Source organism: Cydia splendana, chromosome 15 (genome assembly GCF_910591565.1).
Source record: "Cydia splendana chromosome 15, ilCydSple1.2, whole genome shotgun sequence".
Taxonomy (NCBI): domain Eukaryota; kingdom Metazoa; phylum Arthropoda; class Insecta; order Lepidoptera; family Tortricidae; genus Cydia; species Cydia splendana.
The window spans coordinates 19,569,938-19,588,283 of NC_085974.1; positions in this window are offsets into that span (position 1 = coordinate 19,569,938).

Consider the following 18,346-nt stretch of genomic DNA (forward strand, 5'->3'; position numbering starts at 1 on the left):
CATTTTTTATAAATTTCAAATGAAGCTTTGTCAAACATAAGACATAACATTACAAACCTAATATTCTCATTAGGTTTGTAATAATAGGCTGCGAAACACCGTGCTGCGCGCGCTAAAGCGCGTCACAACCAAATCAACTTTCTGCAGTTATTTAATCTTTGGCCACAATAACTCCAATTTTATTGCACTTGGGCTCAGCATAAGCATGCAGAATACAGGGAAGGCACGGAGCGACGAGCGACAGAGCCTCCTCGTCTCAAAGCTCGCACACGACTGCCGGCGACGCCTTTTTCGAGCTACATACGCACGAAATATCGAAAAATATTCGATTTCTTAAAAAAAAATTATTAATTAACATTATTCTACGTTGCATTTGTAGTGTCAGTTAAAACATTTATTTTAATTTAAAAATAACTTTAATCGAATAAACCGTTTAGTAGAAATAGGCAAAGTTAGTCGCAAAACGGCCTCTCATAATGTTCCTTTTTTCGAAAAATTATAAGTCACAGGAAAAAAGTCAAACGTTATAAATGTTGTACATAAAACGTACATTCATATATATTTTTTTCATAATTTTTTGTTGAACCGTTAAGAAGATATATACTCTAGAAAGTAAGAGTTTACGGCCAAAAACAGCGCGTAGCGCCTTAAGGTGATTAACTGATAAAGAACCGACGAAACTTGTTATTTCGTATTGTTATCGATAATATATGCAAATCGATAAAGCTGGCCGATAATACCCTGAGTCAAGGTCGAACGATTCTTTTATTGTAGCGTAGTAGAACCCGGATACGAGGATTACAGGACTTGGTGTATTGCCGGCATTGATAAATCCAAATACAACATATAAATCACAAATTCAAACGAGACGTAAAAGGACTTTAGTGCTATGAAACGATTTGAAAAGAAAATTTTAATGTACATATTGATTAGTACTAATTCTACCGGAGCGTAATTATGAACATAGTCATGACTTGTGAGTAGGGATTGCAGAACCGGTCCAACGACAAAACAAGTCACATCGATAGTTCATCGCTGACATCGACATTGATGTCAAACAGTAATCGATAAAGCCATCAAAAATAAAATACGAATATTTTAGACTATTGAAATGGTTGTTCATTAAACTACACTAACTAGCCTTTGAATATGAGATCATAATTATGAAATATTTACGATGTAGAAGGAGGACAACTTAATCCCATGATTTATTAACGTATATACCCAAGTAACAATTTGTGGTTCTATAGTAGTCGATAGAACGTTTCCCAAATACCACCTAAGGGCCTATAAAAGACCAAAGAAGATTGTATAAAGCCGAAATGGCGCATCTTATGTGCCATTCAGTGATATAGTAGACCTGTAGCAGTGTCAGTCGTGACGTTTTAGGTCTATAAAAGTGATGTGATGATCACTTTTGTGCTAATTTGTTGTCAGTAACGCCATTATAGTGTTAATTTATACTATAGTGACATTTGAGATTCCATTATAGTGCTTGTTTTATACTATAGTAGTATTTGAAATTGTATTATAGTGCTTTTTTATACTATTGTAGAATTCATAGTTCCTTTACTACGAAATTTGCTATCAAGTTTTCCATCAACTGTTGTGAGTGGTTTTGTTGTGTGTTTACTTCACAAAAACGGTACTAAGTAAAATGGTGATAAGTACCTAAAGACTTTATATTAATATGCGCCATTTAGATGTCGAATAATTCGGTCCTTAGTGCAAAAAGTATATGGGACGGAAGTTTTACCGTTAGAATAGTATTAGTTTAATGAGGAATTTTAAATGCCCCCTCGATTTATTTATGTTTTTAATAAAATAATTTAATAAAATATTATGATATTCACCATAGTTACTACTATACAGCCAAGAAGTAAATCCGACGCTTTTCGAAGCTAACTATAGAATTTACGACGAAATATTCACCGCCATCATGATTAAAATTAGGGTTCCAAAAGAATTTTGCTGTGACCCAGTTACACCTACAAACTCTTTAGAAAGATATAGGATTTTTTTTTAATTTAGATGTAGTCATTACTATTGTTTCCTTTTTCAGTGTGATTGGTAAAAAAAATGTGCTAAAAATGGATGCCGATAAATATCTAAACCGTCACGATTTTATGCTTGTATTAAATCATTGATGATAAATCTCACCTACAGTCACTAATATCACTGGGGTCTTTTTTTTCAATTCATTAAAATATAAAAATATTTTGTACGGAACCACATTATGTGGCTTAGGCCTGAACTTATATAAGCAAGATATAAGTAGCCATTACAGATCAAATTTATCATTTACAAGTAGTCGTTTTCTACCTTTATGTATCTAACTCGGTTTATAAAAGACATAAAAACTCAACTATAACGCTGTTGTCTTTTAAAAGAAAAAACAAAACCACTATAAGTACAACAGTTTTGTGATATAAAAGAGTCATTGTGACGTTTACAGCGATGAGATGTAATAGGGATTTAAAAACTACTAAAGCGCTTTTTAACGCTATAAATATGTCCCAAAAACGCTACTATAGAGCAAAACAGTTCTATAATAGTGTTCATATGACTACTAAAGTATTATGTACTATAGCAGTGATCTCTAAAGCCACAATATCCTGAAATCGTTGTATAGCTGGGTTTTTGTCACTGTTAGAACACAAAACTATAGCGGCTAGCAGGGAACCTTAATAGCGCAAACTACTAAAGTATTATGTACTATAGCAGTGATCTCTAAAGCCACTATATCCTAAAAACGTTGTATAGTTGGGTTTTTGTCACTCTTAAAACACAAAACTATTGCGGCTTGGCAGGGAACCTTAATAGCGCAAATTAGTTGCATAAAAGTGATTCCAAATACTATTATACAGTAATATTGCTCTATAGTGGTTATATTTGAACCTGTTATAGTACACGCCTATAACGGCTCTATAAAATGATGAAATAAACCTTTACATCAATTGCTTATAGAATATATTAGCTGTATAAGCCTATAGAGCAAAAAGGTGCTGCCAAGCGCTTTTATACGACAGGTGGTCACCTCTGAAACCTTAATACGACGTCTATACAAGCTTTTAGCGATAAAAACTAAAATTATAGGACTAAAATGTTACTTGGGTAGGTACATACTTATTATCTATTTTATCATTTATCACAGAGATGGCTTATGTTCAGCTTTTAATAATTCAGGTTTATAGACTAGGTATCTGTATGATAAACTTAGATACCTATAGCTTATAAACCTAATGTATTAAAGTTATTTTTATTCACATTATATCAAGCCCTCTCTTTCCTAATTTAAATGATATATGAATCGAAAACCTTTTCAAACTGCAGTTTGCTCTACTTATGTACTACCCCCCCCCCCCCCCCCCCCCCCTCCTTATTCATAAACGTTTACTAAAGTTGACAAGCCGATAATAGTCGTTTGTCTCTTTCCGACGTATCGGTATGATGGAAAGGGACAAACGATTATTATCGGCTTATGGATAAGGGGGTTATAATTTTGAAGTGTTTTTGATACAAGATCTCTCTCGCGGTTATGATTAGGAACAGATAAGTGAAGCCGCATGTCACATGTATCTACGAGTAGGTAGGCTTATCAGTTGTCAACTTGTCAAGTCGCACCTGTCCTGTCGCAAACTTCCGCACAGCTGCGTCGATGTGTGTGTGCTCCTCGTGTTCATTTGTCTGTGTCGCTACCTGTAGGTACCTGCCTAATGTTTATATCGAATGTTTGTCGTTTTATATTAGTACATATTTATGGCCTGATTTGCGACATGGATCGGATATGTCAGTGTCAAAAGTGACGTTTTTTTTCAAACAAAAACGTCACTGTTGTCAATGACATATCCGATACATAATTATCTTAATAATTTTTGACGTATTTTAAAGTCCGAATCAGGCCGATATAGAGATATTGGTGATTTTTGGCACATACCTATAATACAAAAATACAATCACTTATTAAACAAAACATTTTTATTATAGGTTAGTGCTCCCTACACACGTACACATTTTTCATTAAGATACCTTATTATTTATAACTTATCGTTATTTATGGTTCAACTAAATAAACTGCATTAAAAATTGATCATCATCATCAATAACATGTAGTTTCAAATACTACTTGTTTGAAACTTCAATAATCTTATCATGTCTCACTTTACTGATCGTTCGATATCTTTAGGAATTATTTCCTCTACTGGCCAATAGATGGCGATCAGATGCATAATTTGTCATCGGCAGTTTTTAACAATCACTTGAATCGAACACACAATTTTCCGTCATCTATTCGGCCTACGCAATTTATTTATTTATTATTTTATTTTATTTATTTATCATCGGTTTACCAACAGACCAATAACCACCGACCAATCGACCAATTGTGCCCAAATATTTATCACATTGGACAAAACTTGTCATTGTCCCGAGTGTCACGTCGTGGGTGTCAGAGGACGAAAGATAGGTAGAAATCCTCAAGGAAGCGATCAACCGCGTTAACGGTGTCTCCGAGTCGTAAACCGGCCGGCGCCGTGGCCGACTATTTCCGTCGGGTGGCGCGAGCGCAGGCGGGTCATGCTTTCGAGCGCCAGTGTACTATATGACCTCGACAGCAACAACTGTGCTCATACCTACATACTCACGCTAAAGTTTAATGATGCCCCACAATATTCGGCGACCACACAGGTGGTGGCAGATTGTCAAAGAGTATCTGTTCCCTTGAAGAGGCCACGAGTATCAGTAATGAGGAAACCGATGCAAGGAGTCACACAACTCAGCAGTACTTATAAAGAAGGTCGATGAGGCAAGTAGAGAAGATAATTTCCTCATTTAGCCGTACTTGGCTCCTGCCACCCCTATGTGAATACAGCAAGAATCTGCTATATGCTATATGCTACATACGTAGTTCAATTTAGTGTAGCTTCTATATCTATCCTTTGTCGTGTTAAAACTGGCGATGGCGTCTTTCTTAAGTTCTGGGATATGGTCACAAAACACAAATACAGACAGGCCTCACAGTTCCATTACACCGGTTTGTATGTACAAGCCGTTTTCTCGCTGAAACTTGGTAAGCGATCGTAATGCAGTGAACGCGACCACCCCGGACTGTAAACTTCCGGCACACTCGTTAATCCACTCAATGACCACTTTATGACCGGAGACAATATTGCACAGTCAAAGGGAGATCACTTCACGATCACGAGTAATGTCATTTTGTAGATCTGGGAACAAAGTGTGACTGCGTCAGTTTAAAATGGCTACAAATATAATGACCACCAAAAAATACTTTGGTAGGGGGAAGCGGGGCAGCTTGGTACACCTTTTTTGAAATCGATTTTAGGCCTCAAAATGAACTCTAAATATATTTTTTTTGTACTTAGTAGATAACAAATTTACTAAGGTATACAAATTATATGGGATTTGTTCAATTGTGCCCCACCTGCAGGGCACTTTGATACATTACATGGGACACTTTGATACATCGTTTTGGGGTACTTTGGCACGTGGATTAAAGTGCCCCGTAAGTGTTTCAAACTGCCCCGCAGAGCACACTTTACAGATCAACTCAGTTAGCTGACCAGTAGTAAACTTTTTAAACATTACAAAACGTCTATTAAGTGCGGTGCTATTAGAACATACTACAGTTATTAAGCAGGTGCACTAAAACTACAAAAAAAAAACTTTTAATGAAATCGGTGTCAGTTTTTCACAAAAAGCTACTTTGGTTGTTTTAACTTTTCTTTGTCAATTTTTTTTCTCTTTGTACGTTCGCACTATTCAGTAAAAAAAAATTTTCACAACAAAAAAACTGGCAGGGGCACTTAGATACACTAGAGGGGCACTTTTATATGTTCAAAACTGCCCCAATCGTTATTGTACCAAAGTCCCCAATGGTCAAATAAATGAAAAATAATTTATTAAAAATATACTATTAAGTATTACTTTAAAATAATAAGCTTACTATATTACTGAATAAACGTACTAAGCGCTCATTATGATGTTCTAAAATTTCGCACCACAACTCGATAAAAAAATCATAATTTATTTACTATGCGACCGCGGAAACACGTTTTCACGCACTAAGCGGCAACGGCTGGCAGGAGAGATGTGCCGAAGCTGGTACCTCACTCACACATACAAAGCCACGTTTTATTGTTGCAGAAGGTGAACATAAGTTTTTAGTTAAGGAATTAATGTGGGTGTTCAAAACTGCCCCTTGTGCCTATCTGCCCCGCTTCCCCCTACCCTAAATAAAAAAATCATGCTTACCAAAAAAAAAATACTGAACACCAAAAAATAAGGCCTAAAATTACAAAAGTACCACCGTTTTAATTACGACTGCATTTCAAATTGTATTCAAATACCAAATATTATATTGAATGATTACCAAAAACATTAATGATCACCAAATCTTGAAGACCAAATTAATGCGATATTTTCACCTAAATAAACCACTATGATTACCAAAACATTTATACATATTACCAAATAAAGTAAAATGATGCCAAAATTACTAGCCCCTTCCGCTCAACCCCCCGTACCCCGCACCGCATACCTACCTAGCCTAACCTACTTTTCTAGTAGCATTTCAGTATGCTACTAGAAAAGTAGGTTAGGCTAGGTTTGAACTGCTATCAATTAAGTAGGTTAGGTTAGCACTGCGACCCTTACAGAAACGACATGTTACTAGAAAAGTAGGTTAGGTTAGGTTTGAACTGCGACCCTTACAGAAACGAAATGCCACTACAAAAGTGGGTTATGTTAGGTTGGAACTGCGATCCTTATAGAAACTAAATGCTGCTAGAAAAGTGGGTTAGATTAGGTTTAAACTGCGACCCTTGCCGAAACAAAATGCTACTAGAAAAGTGGGTTAGTTTAGGTTTGAACTGCGACCAATTTACAGAAAAGAAATGCTACTAGAAAAGTGGGTTAGGTTAGGTTTGAACTGCGACCCTTACAGAAAAGAAATGCTACTAGAAAAGTGGGTTAGGTTAGGTTTGAACTGCGACCCTTACAGAAACGAAATGCTACTAGAAAAGTGGGTTAGGCTAGGTTTGAAATGCTACCCTTACAGAAAAGAAATGCTACTAGAAAAAGTGGATTAGGTTAGGTTTGAACTGCGACGCTTACAGAAACGAAATGCCACTACAAAGGTGGGTTATGTTAGGTTGGAACTGCGATCCTTATAGAAACTAAATGCTGCTAGAAAAGTAGGTTAGATTAGGTTTGAACTGCGACCCTTACCGGAACAAAATGCTACTAGAAAAGTGGGTTAGGTTAGGTTTGAACTGCGACCCTTACAGAAAAGAAATGCTACTAGAAAAGTGGGTTAGGTTAGGTTTGAACTGCGACACTTACAGAAAAGAAATGCTACTGGAAAAGTGGGTTAGGTTACGTTTCAACTGCGATGCTTACAGAAACGAAATGCTACTACTTAGAAACGTGGGTTAGGTTAGGTTTGAACTGCGACCCTCACAGAGACGAAATGCTACAAGAAAGGTGGGTTTGGTTAGGTTTGAACTGCGACCCATACAGAAACGAAATGCTACTAGAAAAGTGGGTTAGGTTAGGTTAGAACTGCGACTGTTACAGAAATGAAATGCTACTAGAAAAAGGTGACGAAGTGGATTAATTAATTTAATAGAATAACGATATATGAAATATATGCACATTTTTAATTAAAATCTGGTTACAATTTTGGTGGTCATTTACTATTTTTGGGTTTACGATGATTACTTTGGAGTCATTTTCTTTAATAGGATAGCAAGTTGTAAAAATTTGGTTATCATTTCACTTTAAAATGGGGTTTGAAATTTGGTAATCATTTACTATTTTTGGGTTAATAATGATTATTTTGGTGTCATTTCCTTTAATAGGATAGTAAAATGTAATAAAATTTGTAATCATTTGACATTAAAATGATGTTATAATTTTGGGGATCATTTATTATTTTAGGGTGGTAAAATATATTTTTTTGGTACCTATTAAGTTTTATTAAATCTGGTAATCAGTTAAATAGCAGCCGTTTAAAATACAACAGAGTGTGATTGATTGCAATATGGCTATCTAATATTAATTTCTAAACTATCAGAATGTTTAACAGTAACGCGGACCGCGGTAGCAACCCAAGTAACATTTTAGTCCTATAATTTTAGTTTTTATCGCTAAAAGCTTGTATAGACGTCGTATTAAGGTTTCAGAGATGACCACCTGTCGTATAAAAGCGCTTGGCAACACCTTTTTGCTCTATAGGCTTATACAGCTAATATATTCTATAAGCAATTGATGTAAAGGTTTACATCATCATTTTATAGAGCCGTTACAGGCGTGTACTATAACAGGTTCAAATATAATCACTATAGAGCAATATTACTGTATAATAGTATTTGGAATCACTTTTATGCAACTAATTTGCGCTATTAAGGTTCCCTGCCAAGCCGCTATAGTTTTGTGTTTTAATAGTGACAAAAACCCAACTATACAACGATTTTAGGATATAGTGGCTTTAGAGATGACTGCTATAGTACATAATACTTTAGTAGTTTGCGCTATTAAGGTTCCCTGCAAGCCGCTATAGTTTTGTGTTTTAACAGTGAGAAAAACCCAACTATACAACGATTTTAGGATATAGTGGCTTTAGAGATCACTGCTATAGTACATAATACTTTAGTAGTTTGCGCTATTAAGGTTCCCTGCAAGCCGCTATAGTTTTGTGTTTAAACAGTGACAAAAACCCAACTATACAACGATTATAGGATATAGTGGCTTTAGAGATCACTGCTATAGTACATAATACTTTAGTAGTCATATGAACACTATTATAGAACTGTTTTGCTCTATAGTAGCGTTCTTGGGACATATTTATAGCGTTAAAAAGCGCTTTAGTAGTTTTAAAATCCCTATTATATCTCATCGCTGTAAACGTCACAATGACTCTTTTATATCACAAAACTGTTGTATAGTGGTTTTGTTTTTTCTTTTAAAAGACAACAGCGTTATAGCTGAGTTTTTATGTCTTTTATAAACCGAGTTAGATACATAAAGGTAGAAAACGACTACTTGTAAATGATCAATTTGATCTGTAATGGCTACTTATATCTTGCTTATATAAGTTCAGGCCTAAGCCACATAATGTGGTTCCGTACAAAATATTTTTATATTTTAATGAATTGATAAAAAAGACCCCAGTGATATTAGTGATTGTAGGTGAGATTTATCATCAATGATTTAATACAAGCATAAAATCGTGACGGTTTAGATATTTATCGACATCCATTATTAGCACATTTTTTTTACCAATCTCATTGAAAAAGGAAACAACAGTAATGACTACATCTAAATTTAAAAAAATCCTATATCTTTCTAAAGAGTTTGTAGGTGCAACTGGGTCACAGCAAAATTCTTTTGGAACCCTAATTTTAATCATGATGGCGGTGAATATTTCGTCCTAAGTTCTATAGTTAGCCTATAAAAGCGTGGGATTTACTTCTTGGCTGTATAGTAGTAACTATGGTGAATATCATAATATTTTATTAAATTATTTTATTAAAAACATAAATAAATCGAGGGGGCATTTAAAATTCCTCATTAACCTAATACTATTCTAACGGTAAAACTTCCGTCCCATATACTTTTTGCACTAAAGACCGAATTATTCGACATCTAAATGGCGCATATTAATATAACGTCTTTATTTATCACCATTTTACTTAGTACCGTTTTTGTGAAGTAAACACACAACAAGTAGTAAAGGAACTATGAATTCTACAATAGTATAAAAAAGCACTATAATAGAAGTTCAAATACTACTATAGTATAAAACAAGCACTATAATGGAATCTCAAATGCTACTATAGTATAAATTAACACTATAATGGCGTTTCTGACAACAAATTAGCACAAGAGTCATGCATTACATCACTTTTATAGACCTAAAACGTCACGGCTGACACTGCTACAGGTCTACTATATCACTGAATGGCACTAAAGATACGCCATTTCGGCTTTATACAACCTTCTTAGGTCTTTTATAGGACCTTAGGTGGTATTTAGGAAACGTTCTATTGACCACTATAGTACCACAAATTGTTACTTGGGACGTATGGGTCAGAGGACAGGGGGGGGGGGAGTACAAAAAATTCAATTCCCATTGCAGCGATGGGCTAGTGGGCTACTGTTTTCACTTTTCCTTTATTTCTCTACATTTGCTTTATTTTATTTTAGATCTATCAAGATCACACCCTTAACGTTTAGTTAATATATAGCTACTTAATATTATATGCTAAACATGAATAAACATAAACACATGAATACGTGACGCTTTGGTCTGAATTATGAGTGCATGTTTTGGAGGAATAGCGCTTAATCCATCTATAGTCGATGACTTTATCAACGTTATCACTATCTTATCGTAATCCAAGAGCACGCGGTGCGGTGCGGTCGGTGGCAACGCGCCGTGTCAATGTCACACGATTATATATCGACAACATTACCGCGATTAACATAGGTACCTACCTACCTAATTTAATTATTTATGTATACAGCGTGCATTTCTGATACGAGACTACGACCACATTTATCAAGTACCCCTAATGAACAATTCTTTCATGTTTTATGTGTGACTTTTATTCCTTATAATTATAAAATAATTCAGCAGCATACATGGGATATGGTATGTATCACTATACTCGTAAGTTAAAGAGTTACACCAACACTAAAACCTACAACTCATTTTAATTTATAGTTATATCATAAATACACGACACAATATTGTATATAGTTATTTATGGTACCTCGACGTGTAAATTCAATAAAAGCCAATAAATTTAATGTAAGTATAAAAAAGAAAAGGTATAAAAAAGATTCCTGCGAAATTATCTTGTTTTCTGTCTAGGTTAAATTATCATTCAGTCTCTAACGGCAAAAGTCTTTGCATTTCAAAGCGTAGATTGAGTTACTAAAGCAAAGTCGATGAAAAATGTCGCCATCATTAATTATATTTAATTACTCTTCCCTCCCTTGCGCGATTTTTAAAAGGCGCTCCGGAAAGAAGTGTGATTATTGACTTAATTATTCTCTGAAATGGAGTCTGCAAGGCAACCAACGGGCACAGGCTCCGGAACTCGATTCTAATTAAATAATTGGTTATGGCTTTGAACTGGTTTTGATCCGACCGCTGATGATGATAGGCGCGCTTCTCACGCACGACTTTCATTCGCATGCACAATCAGGATGAGCGATCTTAAGGGCTCATTTAGACGATGCGAGAACTCGTATGCGAGTTTCATTACATTGCGATTTTTGATCGGTTGGTTGAATTGGACGTAACCAACAGTCCGCAATGTAATGTTGAGCTTAGAGTTAAACTGTGTGAGGCGCTGGTGCTCTCAACACTGAACTATGGCGATATAGTGTACGGGCCGCGCTTATTGTCGCGCACGCAGCGGCTGATTCAGCGAGTACAAAATGCCTGTGCGCGTTTCTGTTATAATATTCCGCCGCGAGCTCATGTGACGCCATATTTAAATCAAAATCGTGTGTTAAGAATGTCTACTCGTCAAAGACTCCATTTAGCAATCTTGCTCTTCGGTGTTATCAACAAACAGATGCCATCCTACCTCTACAACAAGCTTTTATGGTCACGTAACTCCAGGTCCAACGAGGTTAGGTCTGCAAGGTTTCTTCAGCTTGTCTGTCCTCCTCACCAGACAGCTGCGTTTCGTGGTAGTTTTAGGTGTGCTGCCGCGAAGTGTTGGAATTTAATTCCGCCGCCTATCCGTGCACTGAAATCGCCTTACACTTTTAAATCTAAATATCGAGCATACTTGTTAAACGAACAAATCACTTAATTTTCTCTTTTCTGTTTGCCTGCTTGCTTATGATACGTTACCCAATAATCTCACAGTCCGCAACGTTAAGCTTGCTAAAAAATGATAAACTACCGTCTAATTTAAGTTATTTTTTTTTTGTTGTAGTTTCCCTCTTTTATTGTATGATTGTATTTTGTAATCTGTGTTGAAGTGCGTGTTGTCACTCGTCTAGTTTTAGTTTAGATGTAGATTAGTTTTAAGTCAGGTACCCACTGAAAATCAGCGTCATGGCTTGCCGTGGCATTATGCTGAGTGGGGATCCTGTTTAGCATCTAAGTAGTTTATGTAACTTGTTCTGTATGTTATTCTATACCCAGATGTTAAATAAATGTATTTCTTCTTCTTCTTCTTCTTCTTCTTCTTAATGGCTCCTCTACACGATGGGCCATCGCCGGCCACTCCCAGGGACGCATATATGCGTTAGAGGGAGCAAGTGATATTGCTATCTCATTCTACCGCATGGCTGCGTCCCTTGGAGTGGCCGGCGTTGGGCCATCGTGTAGCGTCATAACTAAAATCGCATGCGAGTTCGCGCGCCGTCTAAATCAGTCCTAAAGATCGTACCTATCAAAATAAGATCAAAGGCGTAACATATTGTTCGATCCGAATCGGACTCCGGCTCGGGAATCTCTTTGTGCTGATGTAACAAGACGCTTTCTTGGCGTATCATCCTTACAAATGGTTTTACCAACCGCGACATGAAATGGGAGAATATATACGCGTAGTTTTGGAATGGCATGTTAATTAAGTGTAATTTTGGTTTTGCGAACTGAACGAAAACATTGATACCTACTTAATCATTATATTATTAATCACAACAACACACACAACGTTCTTTTGACGAAATTCCAAAATTATTGGTATGGGTTAAGGTTGACACACGTTATACCGGGCCGGAGCCGGGCTGGAGCTTCCCGCGCTTCGATTTCTATGGAAAGCACCACGTGATCACCGATCAGCCGTCATAGAAAATGACATGCCGGACGCCTCGGCCCGGGCACGGCCCGGTCTAGCGTGAGTCATCCTTTATGTTTTAGAATGTTAGTCTTAGATTAAACATATGCTATGCTCAGGTAGATCTAGTCAAAGCGAGGAAGCAGGGAAGAAATAAAAAAAGTCCAAGGGATAGTAAAAAATATTGAAGGCTTATGGCCAAGAACAGATTAGGCCGTCGAAAGTAATTATCAATGGTCACCACGATGAAAAGCACCTCGTGGTCTGATTTGTACGGTTAGTGCTCGCATTATAATTACACGTGACCATCATGTATTGTGTGTCGGTCATTTTCCTCGCGTTCCCCGGCATTTTGCCACGGCTCATGTGAGCCTGGGGTCCGCGTGACAACTACATCCCAAGTTTTTAACTTAACAAAGCGACTGTAATCTGATCTTCCAACCCAGAGGGTAAAATATCTAGGCCTTAAAAGGATTACTCCGGTTTCCTCACGATGTTTGTCTTCACCGAAAAGCGACTGGTAAATATCAAATGATATTTCGTACATAAATTCCGACAAACTCAACGAGACGGGGTTCGAACCTGCGACTCCGGATTGCAAGTCGCACTCTCTTACGGCTAGGCCACTAGCGCTTCTTCTTTAGACTGTGACTGTACAATGTGTTACGACAAACTGCTTTTCACAACTGTATCGTGCCGCCCGCTCGGGCCGCACGTGCTCCCATTATCCCGACACTCGCAAAACATGAAATTACCGTCGCTCGGCTCGAGAGGTGCTCGTGACGTCACGGCCGCTTTGACGTCGCCTAACGAGCATCTTCTTAATAACCGACCTCCCCCTCCCCCCCGCGGGGAAAGATCAACAACATGCGAACTTTGTTAATATAACGTCTTTAAACGTTTTCAGACGTAGGTATCTTTCCATTTAGCGTGTACCTATCTATATACAAGTTTGCAATTGGTTTGGAACAAGATGCAAAGTAATTATGGAACATGAAGATCAAGAGTGGAATGCATCAGATGAGGAAAATACAGAAATGTGATGCTTAGGAGATAAACCTTTTTGTTCAGCTGAATAGCAATAACTCAATGATTTTGACTGATGACTTTTTTATTTTAACCGCGGAATTTCTATCAGTTTCTACTTGAATTTGTGGAGTGTGGTGGAACTTGTGGATGTTGTGTAGATATTTGCAGCCAGCTGCTGAGGTGATTGGTTCCTCGTCCTCCGCTGTGGCTTGCTTTGTTCACTTTTATACATTTGTCTATTGTTACGGCACCCACTTCGTAACTTCGAGCTACGTTAGCCCACATACTCATAGATAGATGTGACTTCAACAATCAATTAAGATAAGGTCAATGTGAAGAAGACCGACATATAAAATTTATTGCAGTACTTGAGCAAGAATTCTCGTATTTGTATACGTTTGTACGTCGCTCACAGTCAGAAAGGAAGAGCTTCACTCTTTCTGCTCTACCGACCTTCTGAAAGTGGAGTAGTTACAAACGCGTGAGTTAAAAGCAACAAAAGAGCTGCTAGAGGATCTTCCCTTATACGAGTAGGTGATCTTCCCCACATTCACCTTACTTACGTGATATGATTCTAAGTTAAATTAATTTTCTTTATTCAGTCCTCAAGCGAATGGTTCTGGTACGTGTGATTATTAGGTATAATTATTACCTAACGACTTATCACAGCTTTATCACGGTTTCCTTTCAATCCCAGCAAGTAAATAAACAAAGTGTATACTAACAGTGTAGTGTGTATGTACTTATTACACTTAGCTACTGTCCCAGTTTGAGGCACAGCAAAGCCGACAGCGAACGCGAGGCGCCTGATCCCACCCGACGTTTTACACGTGTGTTGCTTTGCTAGAATACAAGGACATACACTTACGTTATTATTATTAGCATGGGACTTACGTCGCTCTGCTGTAGTTCAGAGCTAATATAAAAGTATTGTGCAATTTACCGTTGGATTCACTTTACAAGCTCACATTATGGCTTACGTCCCGATTCGAACTTTAAGATACGTCAATTAATAGATCTAGAAACGATATGGATTAGATATGTCAGTATCAAATGTGACGTTTCTTCAAACAAATACGTCACTTTTGACACTGACACATCTAATCCATATCGTCTCTAGATCTATTAATAATTGACGTACCTACCTCAAAGTTCGAATCGGGCAGTTATTCATTAGTGTAGTTGGTTTAATATATATTTATTAAAAAAATGCTTTGGTACATGGTATTCTCAACTGGTACACCAATACAACAGAATAAATACAGTGTCTATGGGTATCAGGCCTCACCAAGATTGTACTTACTAAAAACATTTAATTAAGATATGGAGATGACAATTGCAAATTTAAAATGACACTAACAGACATAATTGATGTGTGCGAGGCCTCTAAGTATACGTATAGTCGGCATCAGATATACTGGAGCAATGTTCAACAAATGTTTGTATGAACAACGCCTTCAAAATTATTATCAAAAAATTTAAGCGTATGTTCAAATATATTTGACGCGCTCCGATATATCTGATGGCATTGAACGATCATAATAATAAAACGTTCTAATAAAATTATAATCTGTGTTTTCCGCCTATTAAATATTTGTTTACACTATTTACATTTTGATTACCTGTTTATTTTGTTTCATATCACCAAGCATCTAAATTAGGCATGCAGGTGCCCACTTAATAGTTCCAATATGTGTTAGCAATAAAGCGCCGTATTTGGTAAGTCGTAAAGAGGGTCGTAAAGCTTGTACTGCTGTAAACACACAAACGGGAGTGGTGGATGGCGGTCTGTGTGCTGGTGATCGTTTAGCTGTTTCCGGCGCTTGCGGCTCTAATCCAAACTCATGGCGTTATTCATTAAACGTTTTTTTTATCTAACACACCGTCGATAATAGTTTGTCTCCTAGCCGTCATTATGACATTTCTGTTTGTTAGATAGAAACAAAATTTAACAGAGGATTGTAAGTGGCTACTCAGTTTTATTCAATATTCAATGCATTTATTTATAAACACAGCAATTACTGGTCCAATTATTGTTAGTTTTAACTTCATCTACATGTTAGTTTTACAGCTTTAAAAGTAAGCTATGACAAGAGATACAGGAGACAAAGATAGGTACAGTCAGCTGCAGAGATAACTGCCCCCCCCCCCCCCGCACAGAAGTTTGTTTGCATCTACCAACCTACAACGAAAGTACCTAGTTTTAAAGGCCCTGGAATTGTATTGAACACTTATAGTTGGGGAGCTGACGAAGCTAAATGTGTAGTTACTCGAGCGTCGTACAGACCTATTGGAATCGAAATAGTAGATGATAAGAAGGAAAAAAAAGTTATGTAAAGTTTTTTTCCAGCGAGCCAGAATGCGTCTACAATTTCTTTTAAATTTCAGGAGGTTGGTGGAGGGTTAAAAATCGTTAAGCAGTTTGTGGATTTGGTCGTTTTTGTCCACGTTAATGCTATATTTTTTCTATAACTTAATATAACACTAAACTTATTTGTAGGCATTTTCTTAATCTGACGAACACAAGTTTGACGCCTAATTTTTACATTGTAACCGTCAGATTAAGGAAATGCGTGCAAATAATTAACAGATTTAGTAATAGCACAACTATAGCGTTAATTTGGACTAATATGACCAAATCCACAATCTGCTTAACAATTTGTTGAACCCCCCACCAACCCCCCACCAACCAATGGCACAACATAGACGGCTAAAAGGGGTAAAGGTAGACTACACGCGGTAGCAAGATATCACTCATATCTTAATCTGACGCGCTCGAGTAACTACAAAAATCCCCTCTTGGGCTCCCCTACTATTGGTAGAACTTTGCGAATTTGAAGTGAGAAGGATTTTGCTTCAGTGGTCTTAAACATTGTTGCGAGCTGTTCACTCTAATACGGACGGATGCAGTAGGGTACATTGCATTTGTTCTCGAGAGTTCAGACTTAAAGACCAAGAAAGTAACTTTACGATGCATGGATGGCTATTGCCACCCATTTGCTAGTCACATCTTGAATTTTTAAAAACATCCTAAATTATAGCTTTCCACCAGTTCGCTTACGAACTTATTTTTTTGATACTTATGTACTTCTGAAACTAGAGCTGGTCTACCACTGCGTGCCAACAGCTAGGTTAAGTGACGCTGCCAAACATTGTCACTGCCACATCAGCGCAAACTTAGCATAATAGATGGAGGACGGATTCTAGCAAGACAATTTTCGTTCTGATTTTCATGTTTTTGTATAAAAAGTTAACAGTATCATATCAAATCTTAGATTTCAAGCATTCTCAGAAAACTCGTTGAATAAGTGTTCGTACTACGTAAGTGACACTCTGAGGGAATGTTCTGCGTGTCACGTAATCTTATTTTTTGCTCAAAATAATTGCCTCCTCAAGCTACCCCAGCTGACTATATTCTTTCCCCTTCATCATTAATCAACTTTTGGCCGCCAGCCCGAACACGAGACATTATTTGTCAATATTTCTGACTCGTAAAAAACGGATCCGTTATCTACCATAAAGAGGAAAAGCTAAAAGAAAAAGTAAATCTTGTCAGGATCCTTTCAAGAAAATTGGCGACCCTCCTCGTCGTTTGGACGGGTGTTGCGTCTCGCTCGCACTCGCGCGCAGCCCACTCATTAACCGTCTTTTGTCTCGAGTCGCTAATTAGGGTTGTTAAGTCAAAGAATAATGTCGTGCGATGATAAAGTCGCATCATTTTAACATTTTTGTAGGAAATCGTGTTGGTGTACGCGCTGAGCGCATTCGTTTTTCAGTTTCAGCTTCGTTCATCTTAACATTTAATGAACAGTCTCCTCCATTCATTGTTATGTATCTTTGTAGAGGGGATTACCTTTAGGTAATTCTAATTTTAATACCTGTTTATCCAGTTGTACTTATTTGTGGATAACTGTATCAATTAAATATAATCTCCGAACGTGACTACTTACCATGTTATAGGATGTTGTGTCTAAAAACCCAAATATAGCAAACATATAGGTTGAGGAAACCTTGAAATGAAACAAAGTGTTAATAGTCATGTTTTATTGAGAAATGTCAAGTTTGTTAACATTAGTTAAATATAAATTCAGTTGCTAGCGCACTCTACACAACCTGCACTATCCAGTCTTCCCGCGGCCCGCACCCTACCCTCCGCCCCCCCCACTCTTTACCCCCCACTCAACTAATAACCGCAACCTTTTCATTTCATATCATAATACCTCATCGACAAGACATGGAACAGTGTAGTTAGCGCCCGTAATTCCGGTTATGAGATTTCATGTAAGTAAGCACGTTTCGATTAGCTACCTAATTCTGCATTCAATTAACTTTTTTATTTTAGCTATCTTCTTTTTATGGTTTATAGATAAACAATGTGTCAAAATTTTAAAACTGCAGTTTTAGAATTTTGAATGATTGGTCAAAAGCAGCAATAGGTACTTGATTACGAGTGTTATCATCTGAAAATCTGGAAAATTCCCGCTTACGCTTTG